The sequence below is a fragment of the Nipponia nippon genome, unplaced genomic scaffold, assembly GCF_047370975.1.
Source record: "Nipponia nippon isolate SJK-2023a ecotype South Korea unplaced genomic scaffold, ASM4737097v1 scaffold_2, whole genome shotgun sequence".
NCBI lineage: Eukaryota > Metazoa > Chordata > Aves > Pelecaniformes > Threskiornithidae > Nipponia > Nipponia nippon.
The window spans coordinates 4,525,821-4,548,904 of NW_028262336.1; the positions used below are offsets into that span (position 1 = coordinate 4,525,821).

A 23,084-nucleotide genomic window follows, 5' to 3' on the forward strand; every position below is an offset into this window, starting at 1 on the left:
TTCCAAAACACCTCCCCATGGACAGACCCAGGAGGCTTCTGATGACAAACAACAATTTGATGCTCATTCATGTTATGCTGACATGTAAACCCACCGAGGGTGACCAGAACAAATGGGACCTGACTGTCTTCATAAATTTCCTCGAGTGCCTGGTGGGAAGCAGAACATGCTCTTGCCAACGACCTCTGAGACTGCAGTATAAAAATAACCTAAAGCATTTAAAAAGCAACAAGAGGGGAAGGAAGCATTTTATGTCAATTCAGTCAAAAAGTCCTCAGAATTAGTAGCCTGAAGTGTTTGGGAAAGCTGACGGAGTATAATAGCACAGAGACTATTTTCTTGCTTCTCAGCAAAGACGGCATTAATCGTCTGGGCTTAATATAGCCTTCCACATGCCAACTGGGTGCAAAATTATGGCTGGTATTAGAAAACCACTTACCATGTGGACAGGCTTAAAGTGCAATAAGCTGTGGGGCGTGGATGCAGATGGAGTATGCCTAAGGACATACAGTGACCTTGAGAATTGTATGCCGTGTCTCTGGAGACATAGTGCCTCTTCATTATGGACCCTGACAGAGATGGAGCTCTTAATCAGTGTTGGGGCAAGGAAGGACTTGGGTATGAAGTCAGGCTTGAATTTTAAGATCCAGGTATATCTAGAGATGGCTGAGCACAAGAGATTTACTGTAATCGGTTGTATACACCATTATATCTGTATGCATAATACATAGACCAATATGTACCAAGATTGTGCCAGGGAGAGAATCCACAACTCTGTGTGTTTGCAAGAACGTCATGTATAGAAAAAAACACAGACCTCTAAGCATCCTGCATCCTCTTCTGTACCCAGCCTGGCTTGATTGGTGTACCTGCTGCCAAATAGCAACAGTTATTTTGATAGAATGGGAGCAGAAATATGGCTGGATGTCTCTTCTGAGACTTTGTCTTAGTGCTTGAAGAATGCAGAGTATGACAAATAAGGTCAAACCCTTTAACACCCTGTATTGTAACATCTGTACAACAAAGCTTAGAGATTGTTGTTCTAGTACTACTACCAAGTAAAGTGGGCTCAATTGCTCAGTGCTTATGTAACACTCTTTTTTCTGTGCATGAATTGTGTCTCAATCCTGTTTTTCTCCCAGTAGGTTTTCTCAAAAGTTATTAATAAACAGTTTTGACTAATAAGTTACAGGTTTTGCTGTGAGTTATTTGTCATTCTGTCTGTAGTTGGCCTCTTTGGTTATGCAGCGATCTCTGTCTGTGATCTCTGATGAGAGGATTAATTTTAAGAGCATGATAATAAATACACTGTTGGTGAAGTCTTTTGGACAAATGTAAATCTTTGCTAAAATTAGAAGACATTCAGCCTAGCATTTCTGCGGTTGTCCAGATACTGACATACAACGACATCACGCAGAGTGAGTCAAGCAGAGGGCTGATTCATGGATCAGGATTTTTGATAATCAACCAACACTAGTATTTAGGTAATTATGTCTGTACAGGATGTTTTGACATGTCTATCCTACATGTATTACTGGTTACTGCGACAGCTTCTTTTTATTACTAAAATATACCTTTCCTGCCTTAAAACATTACGACAATTGTGGGAATTTCTTTTATTACTGAGCCACATGCCGCCTTGGTAAAAGTGACAGGGCTCAACTTGTGTGAATTAAGGCTGAACTGGAAGCACAGAGGAGACTACCCATGGCTCCTCATCTGACTGCTGGAAGGATGAAAGGTTTGGCAGCAGGGCTGGAACTGAGAGAAGCAACTGAAAAGAGGAAGGGGAAGGGAGAACATCCCAGGCATTTCCAAGGGTCATCTTCTTGTGTTAGTGACCAAATACTGCGAGATCACTGAATACCCTTTCTCCTGTTTCGACCTGTGTTTCTGCAGGTGCCTCTGCACCGAGTGCCACCAAGACCTGCTAAGCTGAGGGGCTGATCCAAGTCTCACCTTCTAGCTGGGAAGGGCGCCCAAGGAAAATGGCTGGATACTGTGCCGCCATTTGGCTATTGCAGCTACCAGGAGGTATGAGCATCCTTTACCGCTGCACACGCTCTTGTGCAAACACCTCTCCTGGCCACAGTCAGGAAGGGGAAAAGTGACTTCACAAAAAGCAGCTGCTATGTGCTTAGCATCTTGTGTTGTCATCTCCGGTTGTGTTGGTTCTTAGTTGTATTTGGGATCTGCTTTCCTTCCCAGCCTGAGACTGGGGAACATAGCTGTGCTCCTCAGCAACAGGCCACTGTTTGGGCTGCACATGGAGGGTCGACCCTGTCTCTGGAGCACAGACACGCATCGATCTCTGACCCTCTCACTGGGAATCTTCCAAGAAACTCTGTTCCATGCTCAGATCTGGGGAGAAGTGGTCTTAATTGCCTTCTAGGCCTCTAATGCTTGCCTTGCAAAAACTACTGGAGTCTATCTGAAGGGCTAAATAACAAGGCACAAGGCGCTTGCTGTCAGGCTGGAGAGCTGTGGCTGTGCTGGTGTTCATCTGAACCCTGCCAGCTCAATGCTGCTCACTGTGCTCCTTCCGCTGGAAGATGCCTCACCACTCCTGCTTCCTTCTCCCTTTTCCCCTCCTCGTGCCAGGAAAGGCTCCTTGGCTTTTAAGTGGGGGCAGATCACGGCAGATGTGTGTTCTCCTCTGAGACTCACCCACTGTTTGGCTTAATTAATCCTGACACGTTGCAGTTGCTGTTACGGAAGAAATGTCAAGAGAAATTAGACCAGCTGGTAGCATGAAAACCAGGGAAGCCGGGACTGCACAGTGCCTCACTTTCCTGGAGAAGTTTGATTTGCTTTGCTGGTGGGGGCAGTGGGGGACTGGAAGGCTGTGAGCAGAAGAGGCTGACCTGTGTCAACTGGTCTTGGCACATTCCCCTTGCACCGAGATCCACCGAGGGGACGAGGAGGAACTGTTCCCCAAACAAGCCCAGCAGGAGATCTAGCCAGCAGCAACTGGCATGGCTGGGCTTTTGTGAGAGCCACGACAGCCCTGGGATTCAGCTTGGCTTAGGGTCCTGCTTCCCTGAAGTGTAAGGCTGCGAGGAGCTTAGTTCAGCTCCTCGGGTAGGAGAGAAACACTGCTGAGTTGCTTCTTTATCTTCCTTTATTCTATCTATGAGCACCTTCAGCTGCTGTTTCTCGCCACTTCCTTCACCTTTGTATCTATTGACTGGAATGATTTCATACACCAATCAATTTTGTTGGATTTATGAGCAGCTTTCATGCTTTTTTTTTCTTAAAGCAAACAACCTTCATATTTTGATGTTCCATTAGACCATCACATCTGAGCTCTTTCTGCAGTGATCTGATTTAAAAAAAATGAGAAGCTGGTGTAATAACACACAGTGCAGCTGCACAACGCGGATGCATTGTAAATACATATTTCCCCCTATATGAACATCTCCTCCTCTGTGCTTTCCTGTGGGACATGTAGCTTGTAAGTCTGCAGATGCCACAAGGCTGGAATAGAATTGCACTTACAGAGAACTGACTTTGACAATTAAATATTGCCCAAAGTTCAGGAGTGTATTTTGTGCTGTGCGTCTTGGGATGCAAGCAAGTAAAATTTCACTTCTGCTTGATGCATTGGCAAAAAAGTCTCTTTGTTTTACTGCAGACAGGCACTTACTTGCCAAAGGGATTTTACTCATATTTAAATATTAAGAGCAAGACCTTGCCATGGCATAGTATCTCTGGCTTGCCAAGCTCCAAAGTAAGTTTGGCTTCTAGTAGTGTAGAAGGAATATATTTCTCCTGTTTTAAACCCACAGACTGCGTGTCCTGTTGCAGGTGTTGGAGGTCTCACTCCTGCTTACCCCATGAGAGCAGTCCCATGGTCTTGTGCATTGTGTCCCTCATCCCTATCCCACTCCATGTTCCTCAAAAGATCACAGCATGGCTTATTTTCCCTTTCTTGTGGTCAGGGCAAAAAGAGGTGCTCTGTTGTCCTGTAGAAGACCTGGCTTGTGGGGACAAGCCCTCCTCTCTCACTTTGGGCTTGATCTGAACCTTACCGCACACATCCAAGGTGTAAGAGGGCAAAGGGAATGGGATATGGGGGCTATGAGAAACATAGCTCAGGTACCAGTCCCTGATCCCACATCCATTCACTCTACTCTTTTCCAGAGATGCTGCTCTCCTAGGTTGAATGCCATCAGGCTGCACAAAACACTTGCTGTCTGTGGCCACAGCAGGGTTGCCTGTCCTCTGGGTGATGAGTTTCCAATGAATTTAGAGAAAGAGACCTGAACCAGGTCGGCATCAGTGTTGCCTGGATCCTAACATCCATTTCCTTGCCAGGAGAGCTTCAGGAGCTGTGAGCATGGAGAGCAGCCCAGTGTGAATGGGGCATTGCTTTTGTGTGGTGCTGATCAATCTGCGTGCGGTGGGAATGACCTCTACCTGTGTCTCTCTGTACACATCAGGCCACTGCCTGAGCCGGGGCTGCCTTCTGCTACTCAGCACTATCTCAGGGCTTCTCAGACATGTCAGCAAGACTGACTGCTTTGAGGATGAAGGACTGAGGCTAGGCCAGGACTCTGGGGAGCGACTGCTGTTGATGGACCTTTGGAAGCATTCCTCTTCTCATGACCTGCATGTCTAGAAGTCCGTGTCCTACATGCCCTCTGAGCCAGCCTGGCTCAATGATTTGGCTGAGGTGAAGCAGGCAGTGGGTCATTGTCCCATACTTTGCACCCCTTGGTCTAGCCTACTTTGCTCGAGAGCTGGGCACTGCATATGGTGGAAGCCCTTGTCTTTCCCTTCACTGCTGTTGCATTGGGCACAGCAGGCCACTGCCGCAAGTGGTGTGGGCTGCATTGGCATCCAAACAGGTTTTGGTCTGGGTGGGGGTGATGCCAGTTGCCTTTGCCTTAAGCCTCCATAGGTGAGCAGAGGTAGCTGTACTGATGGAAAAGACAGCTACCCCAGCTCGCTGGTGCTGCTGCCTTGTTGGAAGTTGCCAGCCCTGCCCAGTCTGCCAGGGAAGCTGTGTGAGTTTCATTCCCTCATCCTAGTTGTGCAAAATCCTCAAGCTTAACTCACGCCAACCATTTTGATGGCTTCAGCTAATCCATTTGTTTTTTCCATGGCTTGGATTTTGAAGGCACCTGTGAACCGGTCTCCCAGCAGTGCTGTGTCGGCCCCCCATCCTTGGAAGGGCAGCGAGAGCAAGCTGAGGTACATCTGCTCTTCCACTGGCATGGCTGAATCTGAGAGAAGGCACCTCTCCATTGCCTGAGGCCTTTCTCACTCACGGCTGTGCCCTGGGTTAGTTAAAGCAGCGCAATCTCCTCCCTGAGCTCTCTCATGTCAGTATAAAAGTGGCTTACATCTGCTTTTTAATTCATAATTTCCTTACAGACTTAACTTGGATCATCATAAGCTGTTTCCAATCCTATAGAGTGCAAGCGAAGGCGGGGGGCCTTCAACTAAATGCATGTAACACCAGCACAGTTTTATGTGTGGGCAAGCTCTGAGCGATGTGACTGAAAGGCATGTGAATATTCACAGCCATTAAAGTCAAAATAAATACAGTGTGGATGGCCTAATAGATTCAAACAGTAAATGCTGTAGCAGGAACTGCTGTCAGTGTCCATGAGCAAAGAAAGATAAAGTTCATCCAAAGAAAAAAAAAAAAACTGTATTCACTTTGCATTATTCACCCAACCACAGCTTCTCCTGAGGGAGACCAAGCTGGTAATGGCTGGAATGGGGGAAGGCAAAACAAAAGGTGCAACAAAAATGGCAATAAAATCCAAGCATTTTTTCACGTTTCACCTATTGATGCTAAACTATTAAACGCGTTTGCTCAGGGTGGGAGGACGTGGAGCTCTCAGGCAGGAACAGCGACACACAGAGATACTCCTGAGATTTTCCACGTTGGGTCTGAAAGGTGCTCCAAGGATGGTTTTTCGCTGTTGTACCACAGGACCTCCTTGAAGGAAGGAGAGACATGACCTCCCCACTCACTATGGGACTGCACAGTAGTAGGAATGGAAGGACTAGCAACTCGCTGGGTCAGGAGGGAAGACCTACTGATGGTTCTTCTGCCCCTATAGCCATGCTCTTGAATAAACCTCTAGAAGCTAGTTATCATTAGTGTCTCAACAAATTGCGATAAGGTTTCGGGACCAGCTCCTCTGGCGCTTTAGTAAACCTGAACCTTATTAGACATCTTCCAGAAAGTCATCAGAGTCTTTGCAGATTTGCTTCAATGTTATTAATTTACAAAGGTTACTCAATTAGGAGAGTCCGCTAACTTGTAAAACTTTACTTATTTACACTGTTTCTTGGAGAGGGATTTTCTCAAAGCATGATGATGATAAGCTTAGGCATTACAAATCCTCTTGCTGCTTTTGTCAACAGGCAGCCTGAGAGCATTAATCGGAGAGACGCACACTTCCCACTGGTGGCTTTGCTCCAGTTGGCTGCTGCCGGGTACGGCCCTGTGAGGCACCGGCTTCCCCCCAAGTCTAGTGGAGCCCTACACACTGGCATTAGCCTTTCCCAGGGCTAGAAACCCCATTTGAAAGGCAGCAGCAAATTGAGATGTTTCTCATGATCCCCTTTTTAGGCAACAGGCAAGACAAGGCTGTCATTGCCTCAAAAGCAAAGCACTCTCCCTAAAGCGTGCATTTCAGCTCAAGGCAATTTTCTTGCACCATACACATCTCTACTGCATGAAGCTTCAGCAGGGCAAGATGTGGGGTACGTGTGGGCTTCAAAGCATGCTCCGAATCACTTTCCAGGCAAGTGAAAAATTGTGATTCAAATTGCTCCTGCAGAGAATGGAAATGGAGCGCAGGGTGAGGAGCACTGGGAGTGTTGTGACCTCCAAGCCCTCAAGACTGTCTTGATCACCTTGAGGGGTGTCCCAAATGCTCCTTGTTTGTCTATGAGCCTCCAAGTGATTTTAGTCCAAGCCGGTTGTGCAGCTCTGTGTTATTCACATGGCAAATGTGGTAGGTAAATGCTGCCGATCTGCTACTCCTGGGAGGTCCTGGTATACATTAATGGTATGAGGGACATGGTGCGATTTCTGCCCTGCCCCAGCCCAGGGTGTTATTTATCCCTATGTCACTGCTGCAAGTGAGATTTATCAAAGAGGAGTTTACCATTCCTGCTAGTTACTGAGATTTTGCCATGGGCCCTTGGTGAATCCTCATCTCCCTGGTGTGCAGACACTGTTGGTACATGAAGCGTGAAGTTTGAACCCACCCAGCAGAGTGGGACAAGTCCTTCCTCCATGATGGATTCACTGAGGTGGTACTGGGGAAGGTGAACCCATCCGCTAGCTGGTTTGGGCAGGAAAGCCACTGTCTCGGGCAGTGAGAAATAATGGTGGCATCCAGCTGCCAGAGCAGGCAGATATTAGACACATGGAGGGTTTGACACGGGTTGTGTAGAAGTGCTCCTTTTGACCCTGTGTCCAGTGCCTGCCTGTCTGGCTACTTAGGCTTCTTATGTGTTACTCAGAGCATTATTCTGTGTATTGACATTTTCCTCCTTTGAAAGCTGCAGGGAGAGGATAACCCACTGCCTTCTTACATGGAAAATGCCAATAATGAAATCGGATGCAGCAGGTTCTCACTTCACCAAGAGCTCCATGGTTTCACAAACGTGTCATGAGTGTGTTGGTAGCCTTTGCTGCCTTGAAGGGGTTTGCTTCTTGAAGCAAATTGATTTCCCCTCAGAGTCAACATGAAAGCAAAGTTTTTCAGCCCTGACTGTTCTACAGGTGTCTGTGCAAGATCTAATATGTGTTAATGTGCATGCAAGGATGTTGCTAGGAAACTTGTGAGAGCTAAATGAGGAAATGGTATTAATAGAGGCAAGCGACAGGGCCTCGAAAGTCTTCCCTTGCAGTTTTGCTGATGGTCATTATTACATAAACAGGGCCAGCTGTGAAGCTGGGTTGGGTCATCCCCTGGTGTCAGTAGGCCTACTTAAATAGCAGAAGAAAAAGGCTTGGTTTTTCTCTTGTGGTGGGGCTTTGGTGTTCCTCTATCCCAGGTAAGCTTTATTGCAACATCTGCTTCTGGAAAGAGCAGGTAAGCGTTTTCTTTCTGGATTAGCTGGTGGAGACTCTGCTCTGCCTTATTTCACTGTACCTATTTGGCACTTACTGGTGACCAGTCTGAACCAACCTGTTGCAGACCTGTCTGAGCCCTGAGTTGGGGCAGCATTTTCCCAGTCAGCCTGAAAATGTTTTGTGGTGTCTAGAGCACTGAGGGAGATGACTTCTTGCCACTACCTTTGTATGTCTCCAGTGGGCCTCTTAGAGTTTAATTCAGCTAAAAGGTGATCTTTGAATGAGATATTTTCCTCCCTTCTTTGTGGTGTGAGAAGCCTATAGAGCCCAAGGGATGCAAAGCTATCAGGGACTGCTAATACCTTACATTTGGAAGAGGCCAAAAAACTTTTGGCTCAGGTTGACTGTGAGTACACTTAATACATGGTCTTCCCAGGTTAGCTCCACTTGCCTTCCCCTCTTAAAAGTATGTTATTTCTGTAACAAGTGTTGCTCTTCCTGCTATTACTGATCCCAAGAAGTAACCTGTTTTGCTTCTCACAAAGGGTTAAGGAGTGCTGAGCTTGCCCTCTTTTGGAGAAGCATTAAATTGTGTATGTTTTGTACTTTCCAACCACTGTAAATATTAGGACTGGCAATCCTGGCTTGCTCCCAGATGAAGCTGTGATGTTCTGCAACTTCAGCTTCTCTTCAAACTTCTTGAGTACATAATACTTCCCTTTGTGTCATCACTTGTTGCATTTCTTTTTTTAGGAACAGCCAGGAAAAAAAAAAAAATCCCAAAGCAAATTAACTAAACTCCAGCAGAAAAGGTTTTCTTTGGGTATAGCCATTTGTTCTCTTGGCTAAGAGTGACCTGCAGGTGCCTGGTGTCGGCTGGAGAGGGAAGGTCTTTGCTATGCTGTGTTGTGTGGATGAGAGCAAGTTGCAGGCCAGATAAGCTTTTCTGGACGAAGTTGTTCCTCATGTGTCCTGAAGTAAACTTGTCTATATGATTTATGCTGAAATAGCCCCAATAACTTTTTAGCCCATTGCATGGCAACTGCTATTGCAAAAAAAAGTCCTGGAATAATTTTGTGAGCTTAAAATGTTTATTGGAAGAATTCTCTCCTCCTTGGCTCCCTTGTGTTCAGATCCAGAGACTTTTTTTAATCTTGAAGGCTTTGCATGCCCAAAAGATTGTCTGATATCCCCCCCCCCATCTCTTAGCTGATCTAATAAAAATTAATTCCTTTCCCTACAAACTTTGTCTCAGCTACAGCCTAAAGCCTTCACAACTATAACAATACTACTACTGTGAACAAAGCTGCCTCCATTTCAATGAATCCAACTGTGCAGAACTCAAAGGGAATTGGCTGTACAACCATTTAAAAATGACTCAAATGCATTTCTATGCACAAAAAGTCATAGCATTAAAATATTGAGTCTTTTCAGGACATGTGTCCCCTTTGTGCAGCTGGGAATTGCTGTTCTCTAATAGCACGAAGCTCCTATTTCTATCCCTTCAAGACCATCAGCCATTGAAGATGAGAGGGTTTTTGTTGTACAGGGTTTTTATGCCTAGAAAAGCATCACTAGCCGAAGGCCAAGGCTGAATCTGAATCTTGTCTGTCCTGAGTGGGGATAGTTTGGGGAGAAATGCCTTTGAAACTGATGAGTTATTTGTAACACTAGAATACATCTCTGTAAAGATGGATTAATGGGTAAAGTACAGCTGAGCTGGTGAAAGGTACATGATTAATTCAGTTTTGACAGGACTGTATAATTTATAGCCTGGATCACACCTCCGATTAGGCATATCACATTTATTTCTACAGCTGTAGAGTCTAGGAATGCCATACCTGAATGTCAGCTGTAGTGTGCTTGGTGCTGTACAAATGGACATAAAGTTACGATGTGAGAGAGAGAGTGCACCCGAAAAATGTTGAGACTATTTTGGAAGTCAATGCTGCTCACTAGTGAAGTATTGGACTATTGAAGCTTTCATGCTTAATGAATTCCTGACTGTTTCCATAAATGTCCCAGTTTCTGTCATTGCAGCCGTTCTCTTGTGGAAGCCAAGTTTGATTCCAAGGGGAAATAAGCTGAGGAAGGCTGTTTAAGGGGGCAGGAGAAGCATTGTAAAGATGGATGTCCGGTGATGATGTGGGTTTTGGGTGCCAGGGTCACCAGAGGTTGAAGTTTTGCTCATGAGGGGTGTGTGGGTTCCTGACTTCTGGTGGGCTGAAACTGTAACACCAGACTGTAGAAGAAGGTGAATTTGCCTGTGAAGGAAGTGGTCTGTCCCAGGCAGAAACAGGTCACTGTGCCTTATTATAGGCATGACCAAGGTGATGAGGAAAGCTAGCTAGGCTGGAGCTCCTGGTTCCTGTAAGGGCATTAGCTGCCCTTGCTGTGGGCCCATCTCTCAATGTCAAGCAGCCTAGGGAAAGCAGGCTTAAACTGAACTGCTGCACCTTTACGCTGCAGGGAAGGACCCCCTGCCAAATGATTGCAAAGTGGATGTCAGTCAAAGCCCTGTGTTGCTGTTGCTGCACTGAAGACCTTGCTGTTATACCTCTACCTGTAGGAATTGCGAGGCTGTTGTAGGAGCTCTGCTGTGCACCTCCGCATCGCACCTTGGGGCTACTGTTCACTGCGCAGCTTGTGCTCCCCTTGTTAGTGATTTAGGAAGTATCGCTGCATAAATCAGTATGCAGGGAAATAACTTAGCATCTCTGCCAGGTGTCTGTTTTCCCATAGTCTTCCCCAGTATTTCAGACTGGATTGATAATGAGCAGAGAGCTATATTTGTGTGGAAGTGAGATGCCAGCTCCTTAAGGATTCATTTATTGGGCTGTAGGCCAAGACATATTCTGGCCCTTGATTGCATGTTACTTGCTGCATTTACTTAATCCAATGGGGAAGGTTTTAAATTTTCAATCCAACAACATGAATGCATCATTGCACAGTCCTCTGATTTTCTTACTAGCAACATCTGAGTAATGAGGAATGGGGCTAAGGAGGAAAGAATCAACAGTGTTGTTTGAGGAGGGTCAAGATCTGCTCTGTGGCTCTGGGCCTTTTCTGGTACAGCTAAGATAAGGACTGTGCTCTGTCTTTTCACAACATCAAGACCCATTTTAGGAGATGTTTCTGAAAAATCTGATTTGTAGCTGCATGCCTTTGCCTTCCTAGACAAAGCCAGGTCTCTCTGCTTTATTCTCCTTCGGGAGAAGGATTCATCCTTGATGACACCTCCTGGAAACCATTATAGAACATAGTATCCCTGGTAACTGGAGCTGGTATTTCTATACTCAGAAGAAATCTGTGCCATTTTAAACTGGGAGTTGAATGGGTAGGGGAAGATAACTTCAGAAGAAGCTGCTCTGAGCCAATGGAGATAGGATTGAAAGTCCACATGAGGTGTCCAAGCATAACCTTACACACAAGTGTAAACCCAATCACAAATTCATAGTACCTTTGTTATCATTCAAATGGTAGTATGTCCAGGGAAGTCACTTAGACCTTGCCTGTCCTAAATACATTTTAAATTGTTAAACTATGTTAGTGCAGACACCACTCTGAGAAAAACTGAGTTGGTTAGCATGACCTGTTATCAGTATGATCTTGCTATGATTCTCTACTGATCAAATTGGGTTGAGATCAAGTACTGTTGCAGTGATGTAGAGGCTTTGATTCACTACCACAGGTGAAAACAAGGAGAAGCTGAGGAAGCTGAGCTTTCTTCAGCCTGGAGAAGAGCAGGGTCAGGGGAACAAACACCTGTCTTCCAATGCATATGTAGAAGCCATCAAGAAGATGGAGGCATGCCCTTTTTGCTGAGGATAATTGATCACTGGAATAGGTAGCTCAGAAGTTGTGGAGTCTATGTCCTTAGAGGTTTTGAAGAACTGACTGGTCAAAGACCCAAGCAACCTAGTCTGAATTGAATATTGACCCTGTTAAAATTAGCAAATTAGCAATTTTAAGTAAGAAACGTTTTTTCTTTTAAATTACTTTTTTTGCTCAACTTAGTTGCCTCATAGGAAACATCTTTAATTCAAAGCTTAAGAAAAAAGCTTTCAAATCCTTTCTGTATTTGAGAAACTCAAACTGGAATCTCTCCACAAAAAGACACAATGTGAAGAAAAACACTTTTGGTAAAAATTCATTTGAAAAACTTGGACCTGGTCTATGATCAGTTTTAGATGTGTCTAGACAGAGTGAATAACACTGGGGGTGGTAACTAGGACTTCTCAGAACTTTCATATTCATATTCCAGTTGCACCCAAGGGTCCACTGGTAATGAAGCCCCCCCATACGTTGGTCCAGCGCATCCCTTTGAAGAACATGCAGATGAAGACAAAAGTGAATTTATTATTAAGGGCTTAATTTAGCTAAATTGAGTTGAATCTGTGCTACCAAACTGAAAACCCCAATTGGTTTCCTAGAAGTCTGATCCTCTATAGTTCTCTAGCTGGGTTTGAAGGACTATGTGTTCCCCCAGCAGAACATGCTCTCTGGCTGACCAACACCCAACAGCTACTACCTCAAATCTTTTTGAGAGCCCCCTGTTTTCAAAAGAACAGCTTTGGTGGAGGTCGCACACTCCCTGCTCCTCATACTGATACAGTATAGAGAAATGCAGGCATGATGTGATAAGAGACCTTGAAAGAGGGGGCAGAGGATGCAGTGCAGAGGAGAACAGGCATGGGGTGATGAGAAAAGAGGTGCAGGATACTGCTGTAGACCCCAGATCAGATAAAGGTGGACATGAGAGCTGGGCAAAGCCAGTATTAAAGAGAAAATAGAATGAAATCAAATATATGTAAAAGTTCTCCATATGTAGCAAATCTGGATGCAGTGTGGACTTGCAGACCAAGGAAGGAGGAGTGAGATGTAAAATGTTGCTAGAAAAATGTATAAACCCAGCTCCATATGGACCTTAGATGGAGGAGGAAGAATGCTTCAGCACCATACTCCTCCCTGCAAAGAGAAAGATGGGATGTTTGCCAGGAAGTGTGTAAAACAATTTCAACTGTATTATCATTAGACTTTTTGCAGATAACATTCTTTCTTTTTTTTCTCTAGTAATTAGATCTAGGCAAATAATATTTCTGTTAAGATTTCAATTACACTGACAGTAAATTCTTGGGTTTGCGTATAAAGTCTATTTCCATATTGTCTATAGCAAGAATTTGCAACGGCAGCACTCAGCAGGTGAGTGATAGCCATGAAAAAATAAAAAAGAAACAATGACCAGAAGATGTAGTAACTTCCTCAGGCTCAGCTTTGTGCCCCCTGGCATGAGACATTCTCCTGCCCTCCCATCTTGCAGTACTCCATGAGACCAAGCTTTTCTGGAAAAAACAGCAAGTGAGAGATACCACAGACTGCTGCCAACGCGAAGCCGGATGGCACTAGGGAAACAAGAGATGAGGTTTTACTCGAAGAGTGGTGGCAAGCAGACACTTAAATTGCTGCCTCTGCTAGTCCAGTCCTGAACTCAGGGCTCTACTTGCTACATCTGGCCTTTTCAATCTTTATTTCCTTTCTCTTGATGTGAGAGGGACCCTGTTAGGATTCCTGGAGACTTGATTTCTGCATACAGTGGCTATGCTTAGTCTCTGCTGTGCTGCAGCAACAGCCACAAAACCCAGAAATGCTTTTGCCAGTGTGACCCGTTCTGTCCCAGACCATTTTGCTAAGATAAGCAAAAAGTAAGGCAACTGGTGTAGTGGGTTTTGTACTGCTGAGCGAGGCACCTCGCTGAGACCACTGCTCTCATTTCTCACACTGTAACTGTATTGCTGTTGAAAGCATTCATTGCCATTCACCTTTAGGAGTTTAATTTGCATAATCATTTTTCTTGCGAGGCTTCAGAATTGGCTGATCTGGACTCTCCACTTGAAAATATCTTAACTGTGCTTTTCAATATGCACACAATGCTGTGAGAGAACAAAACGATCTTGTTGTGTTACCATAGAGACATCCAGGGTCTAAGAAGGGTTCCTGCTCAAAATCGGACTGTTAAAGGGACAAGGGGCTGTTAAAACTTGATGGAGGGTTTAATCCTTGACCAGGCACTGGTATAGATCAGTGCCGTCAGGGTGAAATGAACTGGCAGTCACAACATAGTGCTTTACAGACAGTGCTCTTCAGTCCAACTGGCCCAAAGGGGCTGTTGTCTTGGTAGATTCAGCAAAAAAAAAAAAATGTGGAGGGAGGAGGGGAAGGTCCAGGAAATTCACTTGGAAATGTTAAATCACTTTATGCTTTTTCATTTGTTTTCCTGCCTTCTTTTGATTTGAGTGCTAATTAAAGAGGCTTTCCTTTGCACTTGGATAACTCAACTTTGCTTTTTAAGCGTGCACTTTTTAAGCACCACTAAACGAAGGCAGGGGTGAGGGAAGGTGCAGGGCTGACAACTCCTATGTTCACAATTAAAGGCAAATAGCAGGACTGTAGCTGCATTCCTGCGTTGACCTGGCGAACACATGGTTTGGACTGAGAGGACACTTCCTTCTCTGAGTCTGCTGAGGTTTTTAGTGTCGGTGCTGTAATTGCCAGCTATAATGTCTGTTTTGTGCAATGGAGGGAGAAGAAAATGTCTCGCTATATGCATAAAGGGAAGTAAAAATTGGTTGGGAGTAGATTCAGCAACAAAACCTTCTGGCAGTTAGCACTGTCTTTGCTTGGGACTACAGTGTCTGGGCTACTTATGAGCATGAAAATGTTGCTTACAAATCCTACTTACCAACTTATTTAAAGACCTAGTCCAAAATGGAGGGGGAGGCTGTACTCTGCTCCGTGTTAATTAACTGAGGTGGACACTAGGATTATAATCCCCAAATGGGCATTTGAAAGAGCATTGGTGAACATATTTTGAAAATTCAGCTTTTGTCATTGTGACTGTGGTGGCAGATGCAAATCTGCCTTGTGTTATACATGGAGCTGTTCCTCTCCTTACTGACAGTAGCTGCTGGCTCAGGCTCTTAGGGCCTCCTGGCTCTGGAGTCTGGTGAGGGCAGAGTTTAATCCTTCTCACTGTCCTTAAGTCAGCCCTGATGACTTCCTTCTCTGGCTTAAATCCTGACCCTGATGGACTCACCTGATGACTGTTTTGTTATGCAGTGAGCATGGTAAGGTGTCTTTTAGACAGTTCTGCTCTCTGTCTCTTTGCTGTGAAACAAAACCTTTCTGGCCCAGGCTAATGTGAATTATGCGCACCCTGCCCTGCATAGGAAGGCATGGCATATTGTGCCAAAGCAGTATGTTCAGCAGAGCTAAATTTGTGTCCATCCAAGTTAACAGTAACTCCTCAGGTGCCATGTGCTCTGACAAATACCATGTGGCCCATGGCTAACACTAAGCAACAGCAAGCTATACTGTCAATAATAACTTGGAAACTTGCATTCCTGTCAGCAGTGACTTACAGGGTGGTTTAGACTCCTTCCAGAACAGGTGAAAGGAAGATCAGCTGGCATGGGCTCGGGGCAGCTTCCCAGCAGCACAGCAAATGCTGCTACAAGGAGAGGTTTGAGTCTGAAGTGGAGCATGGGCAATGAGAAATGTTAAACAGCAGGTCATGTCAAAGTGCAATTTTGTGTTTTGTCCTTATTTCTTTATTCTTTATATATAGGAAATCTTTCTTATATGAAATCTTCTAAACAGAAGATTTCAATTGTTCCCACATGGCTGCCTAGATTTTGGAGGAGTTGCCCTTGATGTGGCTGGCTCCCTGATTCAGAGGATCAAGGGCAGATCCAGAAGATGCTGAGCACTTTTCACATGAAAGTGCTGACAGGCAGGGGTGAGGTCCATGCTTCCCAAAATTTAACAGTCACTTTGGTATGATGCTAATAAGTAGCATCATGATTATAGGTGGAAAACCCTGCCCAAATTGACCTTTAGACCAGTAATACCCCCCTCCCATCACTTTATGGGTCACCTATCTCATCTATGGATAGATTGCACTGTGGATACCAAAGATCTGAGCGCTCTCCTGCCTCAGTCCAACAGAGATCATAGGATGTCCTGAGTTGGAAGGGACCCACAAGGATCATCGAGTCCAACTCCTATCCCTGCACAGGACAACCCCAAAATTCACACCATATGTCTGAGGGTGTTGTCCAAATGCTTCTTAAATGTTGTCAGGCTTGGCGCCATGACTGCCTCCTGGGGGATCTTGTTCCAGTGCTCCACCACCCTTTGGGTGAAGAACCTTTTCCTAATGTCCAACCTAAACCTCCCCTGGCATATCTTCCTGTTGTTCCCTTGGGTCCTATCATTGGTTGTCAGGGAGAAGAGATCAGCACCTGCCCCTCCTCTTCCCCTTGTGAGGAAGCTGTAGACTGTGATGAGGTCTCCCCTCAGTCTCCTCTTCTACACGCTGAACAGACCAGGTGACTTCAGCTGCTCCTTGTATGGCTTCCCCTCTAAACCCTTCACTATCTTTGTGGCTCCTCTGGACACTGTCTAGTAGCTTTGTATCCTTTTTGTATTGTGATGCCCAAAACTTCACACAGTGCTCAAGATGAGGCTGCACAAGTGCAGAGTAGAGCGGGACAATTGCCTCCCTTGACTGGCTGGCAATACAGTGCTTGGTGCACCCTAGGACATGGTTGGCCCTCCTGGCTGCCAGGGCACACTGTTGGCTCATGTTCAACTTGCCATCGACCAAAACCCCCAGATCCCTGTCCATGGGGCTGGTCTCCAGCCTCTTGTTCCCCAGTCTGTATGTACATCCAGGGCTGTCATGTCCCAGGTGCAAAATCTGGCACTTGCTCTTGAACTTCATAACTTGGTGATTGCCCAGCTCTCTAATTTGTCCAGATCTCTCTGCAGGGCCTCTCTGCCCTTGAGAGTGTCAATGGCTCCTCCCAATTTTGTCATCGGCAAACTTTGATAACAAATCTTGAAGTCCTGCATCAAAGTCATTTATGAAGATATTAAAGAGTACTGGCCCTAAGATGGGTCCCTGCAGAACCCCGCTAGTGACTGGTCACCAGCCCGATGTAACCCCATTAACTATAACCCTTTGAGCCTGACCCGTCAGCTGATTGCTCACCCATTGCATTATGTGTTTATTCAGCTGTATGCTGGACATTTTGTCCAGGAGGATACTGTAAGAGACAGTATTGAAGGCTTTACTGAAGTCCAAAAAGATTACATCGACTGGCTTCCCTTGGTCAACTAGGTGGGTAATCTTGTCAGAGAAGGAAATCAAGTTTGTCAAGCAGGACTTTCCCCTTGTGAACCTGTGCTGGCTGCGGCCAATGACTGCATTGTCTTTCAGGTGTTTTTCAATAACTTCCAGAATGATCTTCTCTGTAATGATGCTTTGCTCAGCTGCAGAGTAATGTAGACAATATTGTAGTCCCTGAGCCAAGCAACCCTCCTGAATTGTGAGCAGCTGTGAGGGTGCTACAGAGATACCTGCATTGCTCTATGGACTTGGCAAAGTTGGTGTTTGCTGAATGTGGAAGTCTCTGCCCTGTGCTCTCCAGACTGTCCTGTATTTCCCTGGGGTTTTCACCATTATGTGGGATATTTCTGGCCTTTCTGGATAACTTGCAAAAATAACTTTTAATCCAGTAAATTATTGATACAGACACCATTAACGACACCAAGATTAAGTGAAGTGGCTGTATGTCCACTGGTGCAAAGGTTTTAGCCTCTTGTTTTCCTGGACTCTATTCATTTTTAGTCCTCATAGGAAAAAGCAAGCAAGTAGCTGAAAAACATTATGTATAGTTATAGTTGCCAATGAACATCAAACAGTTAAGAAATGCAGAAAGCTGCAATATCTTTTATTAGACCAGCGGATGTAATAAGGAAAAAACAGATGAGTTTTCAGGCGTGGAAGCCCTTCTTCAGGTCAATGTGCCCAAAAGTGTGTTGATATTTTTCAGCTACATCAGCTGGTCTAGTAAAAGTTATTGCTTATCTGTAGAAGTTATTGCATCTCACATATCTTTAGACCATCACAGCCACAGCAACACTGCTACTAAACAAGATTCTTGAAGACCCATTTTGTATCACAACTGCAGGAATATGTCCACATGAGTCCTAACTTTAGTGTATTTCTTCTCAATTTTGTCATCTATTTATTTTCTGTCACAGCTGTGTGTAATAAATTCTTTCAGCAGTTCTGGGGAAAAAAAATGGGAAGAGTGATTGATTTCCATTTTCTGAGCTTTATGGGGTGTGCTACTTAGAGGACTTGTCATTACCACCATTTGCTGGTGTTTAGTGGAAGATTTAATTCACCTACTGTAATGATTTGGTGAAATCTGTTGATGTACAATTTAGAAAGTTATTATGTAAATGGCAGCATTATGAAATGCTTTTATGTGGATGCAGCATCCACTGTTTGCTAACAGGGGTGGCAGCCTCTGTCTGACAGGGTACAATGGACAGTTGTTAACCACAGCAAGAACAACGTGTCCAAAGAAAAGATTTAGTTGAAGCCTTGGAGAGCAATTTGTTCCAAACATGTCTGTGTGGCCTGGGTTTAGGGGAGTGGAGTGAGAAAGAGATGAAGGATTTTAAAATGTTGAATAAAAAGCTTTGGTTTTGTAGATGTACACTGAAACACAGAGGGTCTCTGGGCAGGAGAAAGAGAGAGGAGATGATTTTGTAGCTGAGGAGGTTTGCTTTTACTGTGGGAGCAGCCAAGGAAAACTCAGAGGATGTAGAAAAGATGGAGAGACTTGACAAGATTGTGGATTAGCTCAAAGTGCATTGGGATGTTTCGGGGTGGTCGGAAATCACAGGCGTGGGGTGCATAAATGCACTTAATCCCTGTGCTCCTGAGGAAAGGAGCACCTTGCAGTGCACTAAGCCAAGCCAGTCTGTTGCAGGTACTACATGCCTGTGATGAAGAAACCAGACAAACCAGTGTGCCCACAAGGGTGGGAAGGTCTAGGGGAAGCAGTGCCTCAGCCCAACTCCTGGGTGCTTGTAAAGCTTGGCTGTATGGCTCCCTTCCCATGAAGTGGGGACAGGCAGAGAGAGATGGCTCTTGAGGTGTGGGTCAAAGCAGCCTTGGAGAAAGAAACAGTGCAGTGGTCTACTTCAGCACTGAGAAATTGGAAAGTACACCTAATCCACCTGAGTTTCCATGGGCAAATCTGCTCCTGACATCTGGCATCAAAGGAGTATGGAAATTTGCTGGTTATTTTAGGGCTGGTTCTACTTGGATATTCCTGAGGTCTCACTATGTGGCCGACATACAAGCAGAGGTCATTGCTGTGGCAGGGATCAGGTTATCCTGACTGACACACGGGCAGCACTTGCCTGAAAGCCTACATTGGCAATGCATCAGACTCACGGTGCCTGTGTTGGACTGTGCCTGACTCTGGACAGTGAGGGCAGATGAGAGTAAACCAGTAAATACCCACCTCTCTCTGTCCAAGGCTCCTGCTGATTCCAGTATGCAGGCTTTCAAAAGCACAAACCTTTGTACTTGGGACAGTATTCCCACATAACCATCCCTGTGTTTAGGACGAAAAAAATCTCCTGGGATAGAAGAGTTGACAGGAGTATTGCTATTTCTTCTTCTGGTTAGTGACATCTGTTTTGTATACATCATCAAAATAAATTTAGGGTTTTGTTTTAGTTTTTTTATTGAAAAGGTACACCCAATTATCTATCTCTGTATCTCTGAAGCTCTGTCATATTTCTTCTTGGATAGTATTAAAACAGTTCAATCTGCAAACTCTATTTCCTCTGTCAAAAGAAGATAACCAATTCCACAGACTGAAGTTATTAATGATCAACTGAGTGAATTTTATCCGTCTCTTTATATCTTGGAAGGACACTTCACTGAAGCTGATTTTGATCAATTTGTAACCAATGTCACCTTCAATAAATTCCCATCTGACAATAGATGACCCAGTAACAAGCTGGGAGACAGCAAAGGTGATGTAAGACTTGGCATCTATTGCAACTCTTGAACCCAACTGCATCCCCACTGTTTTTTTCAGAGCCATGTTAAGGGAAAAGGGAAAAAAAAATCATCCTGGAAAAAAGCTGCCTTCTCAAATTTGATTCAGAAAGATGTTTTTCCCTGAGACATGAGAATTGCATTACTCATCATAATTCTTTCAAAAGAAAAAGCAGGTGGGAGTGGTTTCATTTTTCTCTTTCTGTCCTTGTCCAGCCTAGCATGTAAAGTCTTGGCAAATATCTTGACCATTCAGTTTAAGGATCCCATGTCTGTTCTTGTGAGCAATGTAACACAACCGAGTCCTGCAGTGGTCACCTGCCAGCATCTGATGCTTGGGATATTGCAAAAGTATCTCCTCTAGCCATGATGTGCTATTCCATCAGTGCCAAGGAAGAGGTATAGACACTCACTGGTGGGAAAATAGACTGCTGGAGCAGCAAATATATGTCTGCTTGTAGCTCTGGCATCTAACCGGCTGGAGTGTGCTGCACTGACTGAATAAATGGTTGGCATAAGCCTAGTATTTTGGGAAAGGCTCAAGGGCAACTCAAGTGGAAATTCAGAGTTCCAGGAACAATATCTCCTCGTCCACGTCCTTTCTGTACAATCTGCAAGCTATTTTTGGAAGTGGTGGTAAGGTGGAGAGGGAGCCAGGGTGAGAGGACTGATTGGTGCATCTGAAGATTATTATTCCCTGTGGCTGCTCCATCCTTCTGGAGCGTAGCCACACATTGTTCTTGCTGTTGCTGCAAGAAGCAGCTAAAGTCACTTGCTGTGTCACTGTTATGCAGGTATGACATAGTATCTGCTATGGTGACCAGATCCTAAAGGTGATTAAAATACTCCCTGCTCCTACCAGCTTGGGTCAGAAGGGAGTCGTTTGGGTCCATTCTGGGCAGAAATGCTTTCTCTGACCACCAAGCCCTTGGTTCACATTATGCTCACCGCGCTCTTTAGGAAGCACATTAATTCAGCCACTGTACAGGGTGAACTGATCTTTGCTGTTTACCTGCCAGCTGATGCACAGCAGGATGCAAGGAACAGTCCAAGGCGAGCTGGGATGGTATTTGCCAAATGCAGTGTGTCCTTATACTAAAAAACCCACACTTATTTCCATTAGGTCAAGAGAGCTTCCAAGACTTGGCAGATCAGGAAGGCAGTGCGGCAGTCTGAGGGAGAATATGCAATTTTTTTGTGGTTTTACTTGATTTGTCTTTGCATCTTTTCATCCCTGGAGGTTATCTGAAGGAGTAAGGGTAGCGGCAGGCCACTGTGCCCAGCGTGCTCTGTGCTCTCTGCCCTTGACTTTGGTGAAGGAGGTTATGGTTGGCAAGAAACATTCATGGGCTTTTATTGTAGTTAGGAGTGCGGACATACTCATTGCATTCCTCCAGGTGGTCACTGCACATACCCACAATGATGGGGGTCTCTTGGAGCTGCTGCATTTTTCTAGATGAAAAATACAGCAGGTCAGCTGAAGGAAAGAAGCCATCTGAGGGAGTCTGAGAGGACTTCAGTCCCCATATTGCTGGAGAATGAGGGAAACGGCTGGGCTATGACTCTCCCTTTGGTGCTCCCATGAAGTGTTATGGTTCAGCTGCTTGAGCCTTTGCCAAGAGCTGGCTCCTTAATGGAGCAAAACTATCTTTTAGCCTGCCTGCCCATGGCAGGGCTGGAGTGGAGCACTAGACCTATGAGACTGTCCACATTCTCAGGTTTGACGCCTGAGGATGTGCAGCAGGCACCTGACAGACCTGGAAAGAGACTGGGGCTACATCCCCTGAATGACCATGCGGTGCCTTTTCGCTCTGTTGTGCCACCCCTCATTGAATGAAATCCCAGCCCACGTGGGAATCAGCAGGAGTTTTGCTGCCTGATAAGGACAGGTCAGCTATTGCACCTCCCATAGTATTTTTTTTTTCTGGAACCAAGAAAATCAGTAAACCTGGACTGCTGGGGTGATGTTTTTAACCTTTCCTCTGGTAAAGGGTGCCAAAGCTTGATGCTGGGCAAGGTAGAGCTTAGCCTAGGCTGATTAGATGGTAGCCAGTTTTGCACTTACTGTTTCCACAGGCACCAGCTTACCTTTTTTGTTTCTTGATTGTTTCTGCTCTGCTACCCTGGACGCTTTTCCTTGTCGTCTTTGCTCCCAGGTGCAGCTCCCACTTTCTCAGTGGGAACACAGGCACATAAAGGGTCAATGCAGCTTTTGAGGTGACTGAGGAGGCAGAAACCTGAGAGGTGCTGAGGAATAGAGTAGGCTGGGCATGGGGATGCTCCCAGAGCCTCTGGCTGGGAAGGAAGTAGGGAGAAGCTTCACAAGGTGGACTGGCTGCCTGCAGGATGCAAAGGCTGCATGGCTATGCTTTGGAGCAAACTTTGGGTAGGGGAATGAAGCAATCGTACACTTTGCAGAATCGTTAGAGGATTTTCCTAACCAAACTGCTTACTTTCACAAAGCAAAACTAATGTGGTCAGACTTAGACAGGGAGCTGGGCATGTGGAAGGAGTCAGTCAGTGTGAGCTCTCTGCTTTGAGCCTTTCCCCAAATGACCACCCTAAATTTGTAAAGGGCTCCTTTCCTCCCTTCCCACCCTCTACATGCATGCTTGATGTCTAGTGTGCTGGATTTTGATGGACTGATTTTTTTTTCCTCTGTAGCCTTAAGGACTGCAATTACTTAAGCTCTTGATCCTAAATGACACCCTTGGCTGTTCTTGTGTTATGTAGTATTGTGGGACCCCGACTCCAAGAACTGCCTTACTCCCTTCAGAGATACCTTGGTCTGATTTTTAGGGCTCCTGAACACTCATGTCTCCTGCTCTCCTGAATAGCAGAGTTATGGTTTTGAGGTGGACCAGGCAGTTAGATTAACAGGTTGGACTCGATCTTGGAGGTCCTTTCCAGCCTTAACGATTCTATGATTCTATACCTTTGAACAACAAGCCAGCAATGTTTATACTGTGCACTGCAGCAGCGTCTGGTCCCATGCAGCCCGTCCCAAATCATTTTCTGTGTGCTGCCACCCTCTGCTTCCATGCATTGTAGAAAAAGCCCCCCGCGATGATCCGGAGAAGCTGCGGGGGTGCAATCTCCAGC

At 45.3% G+C, this 23,084-nt stretch overlaps 1 protein-coding gene across 1 annotated transcript in view; it reads left to right on the forward strand.

The window, feature by feature from the left end:
• The first annotated feature begins 8,015 nt into the window (after positions 1-8,015).
• Positions 8,016-23,084, forward strand: part of IGSF11 (immunoglobulin superfamily member 11) — a 127,141-nt gene continuing 112,072 nt past the window's right edge. The window contains exon 1 of the mRNA XM_087757363.1: positions 8,016-8,031. The gene's annotated coding sequence lies outside the window, so the exon portion shown is untranslated. The remainder of the gene's footprint in view (positions 8,032-23,084) is intronic.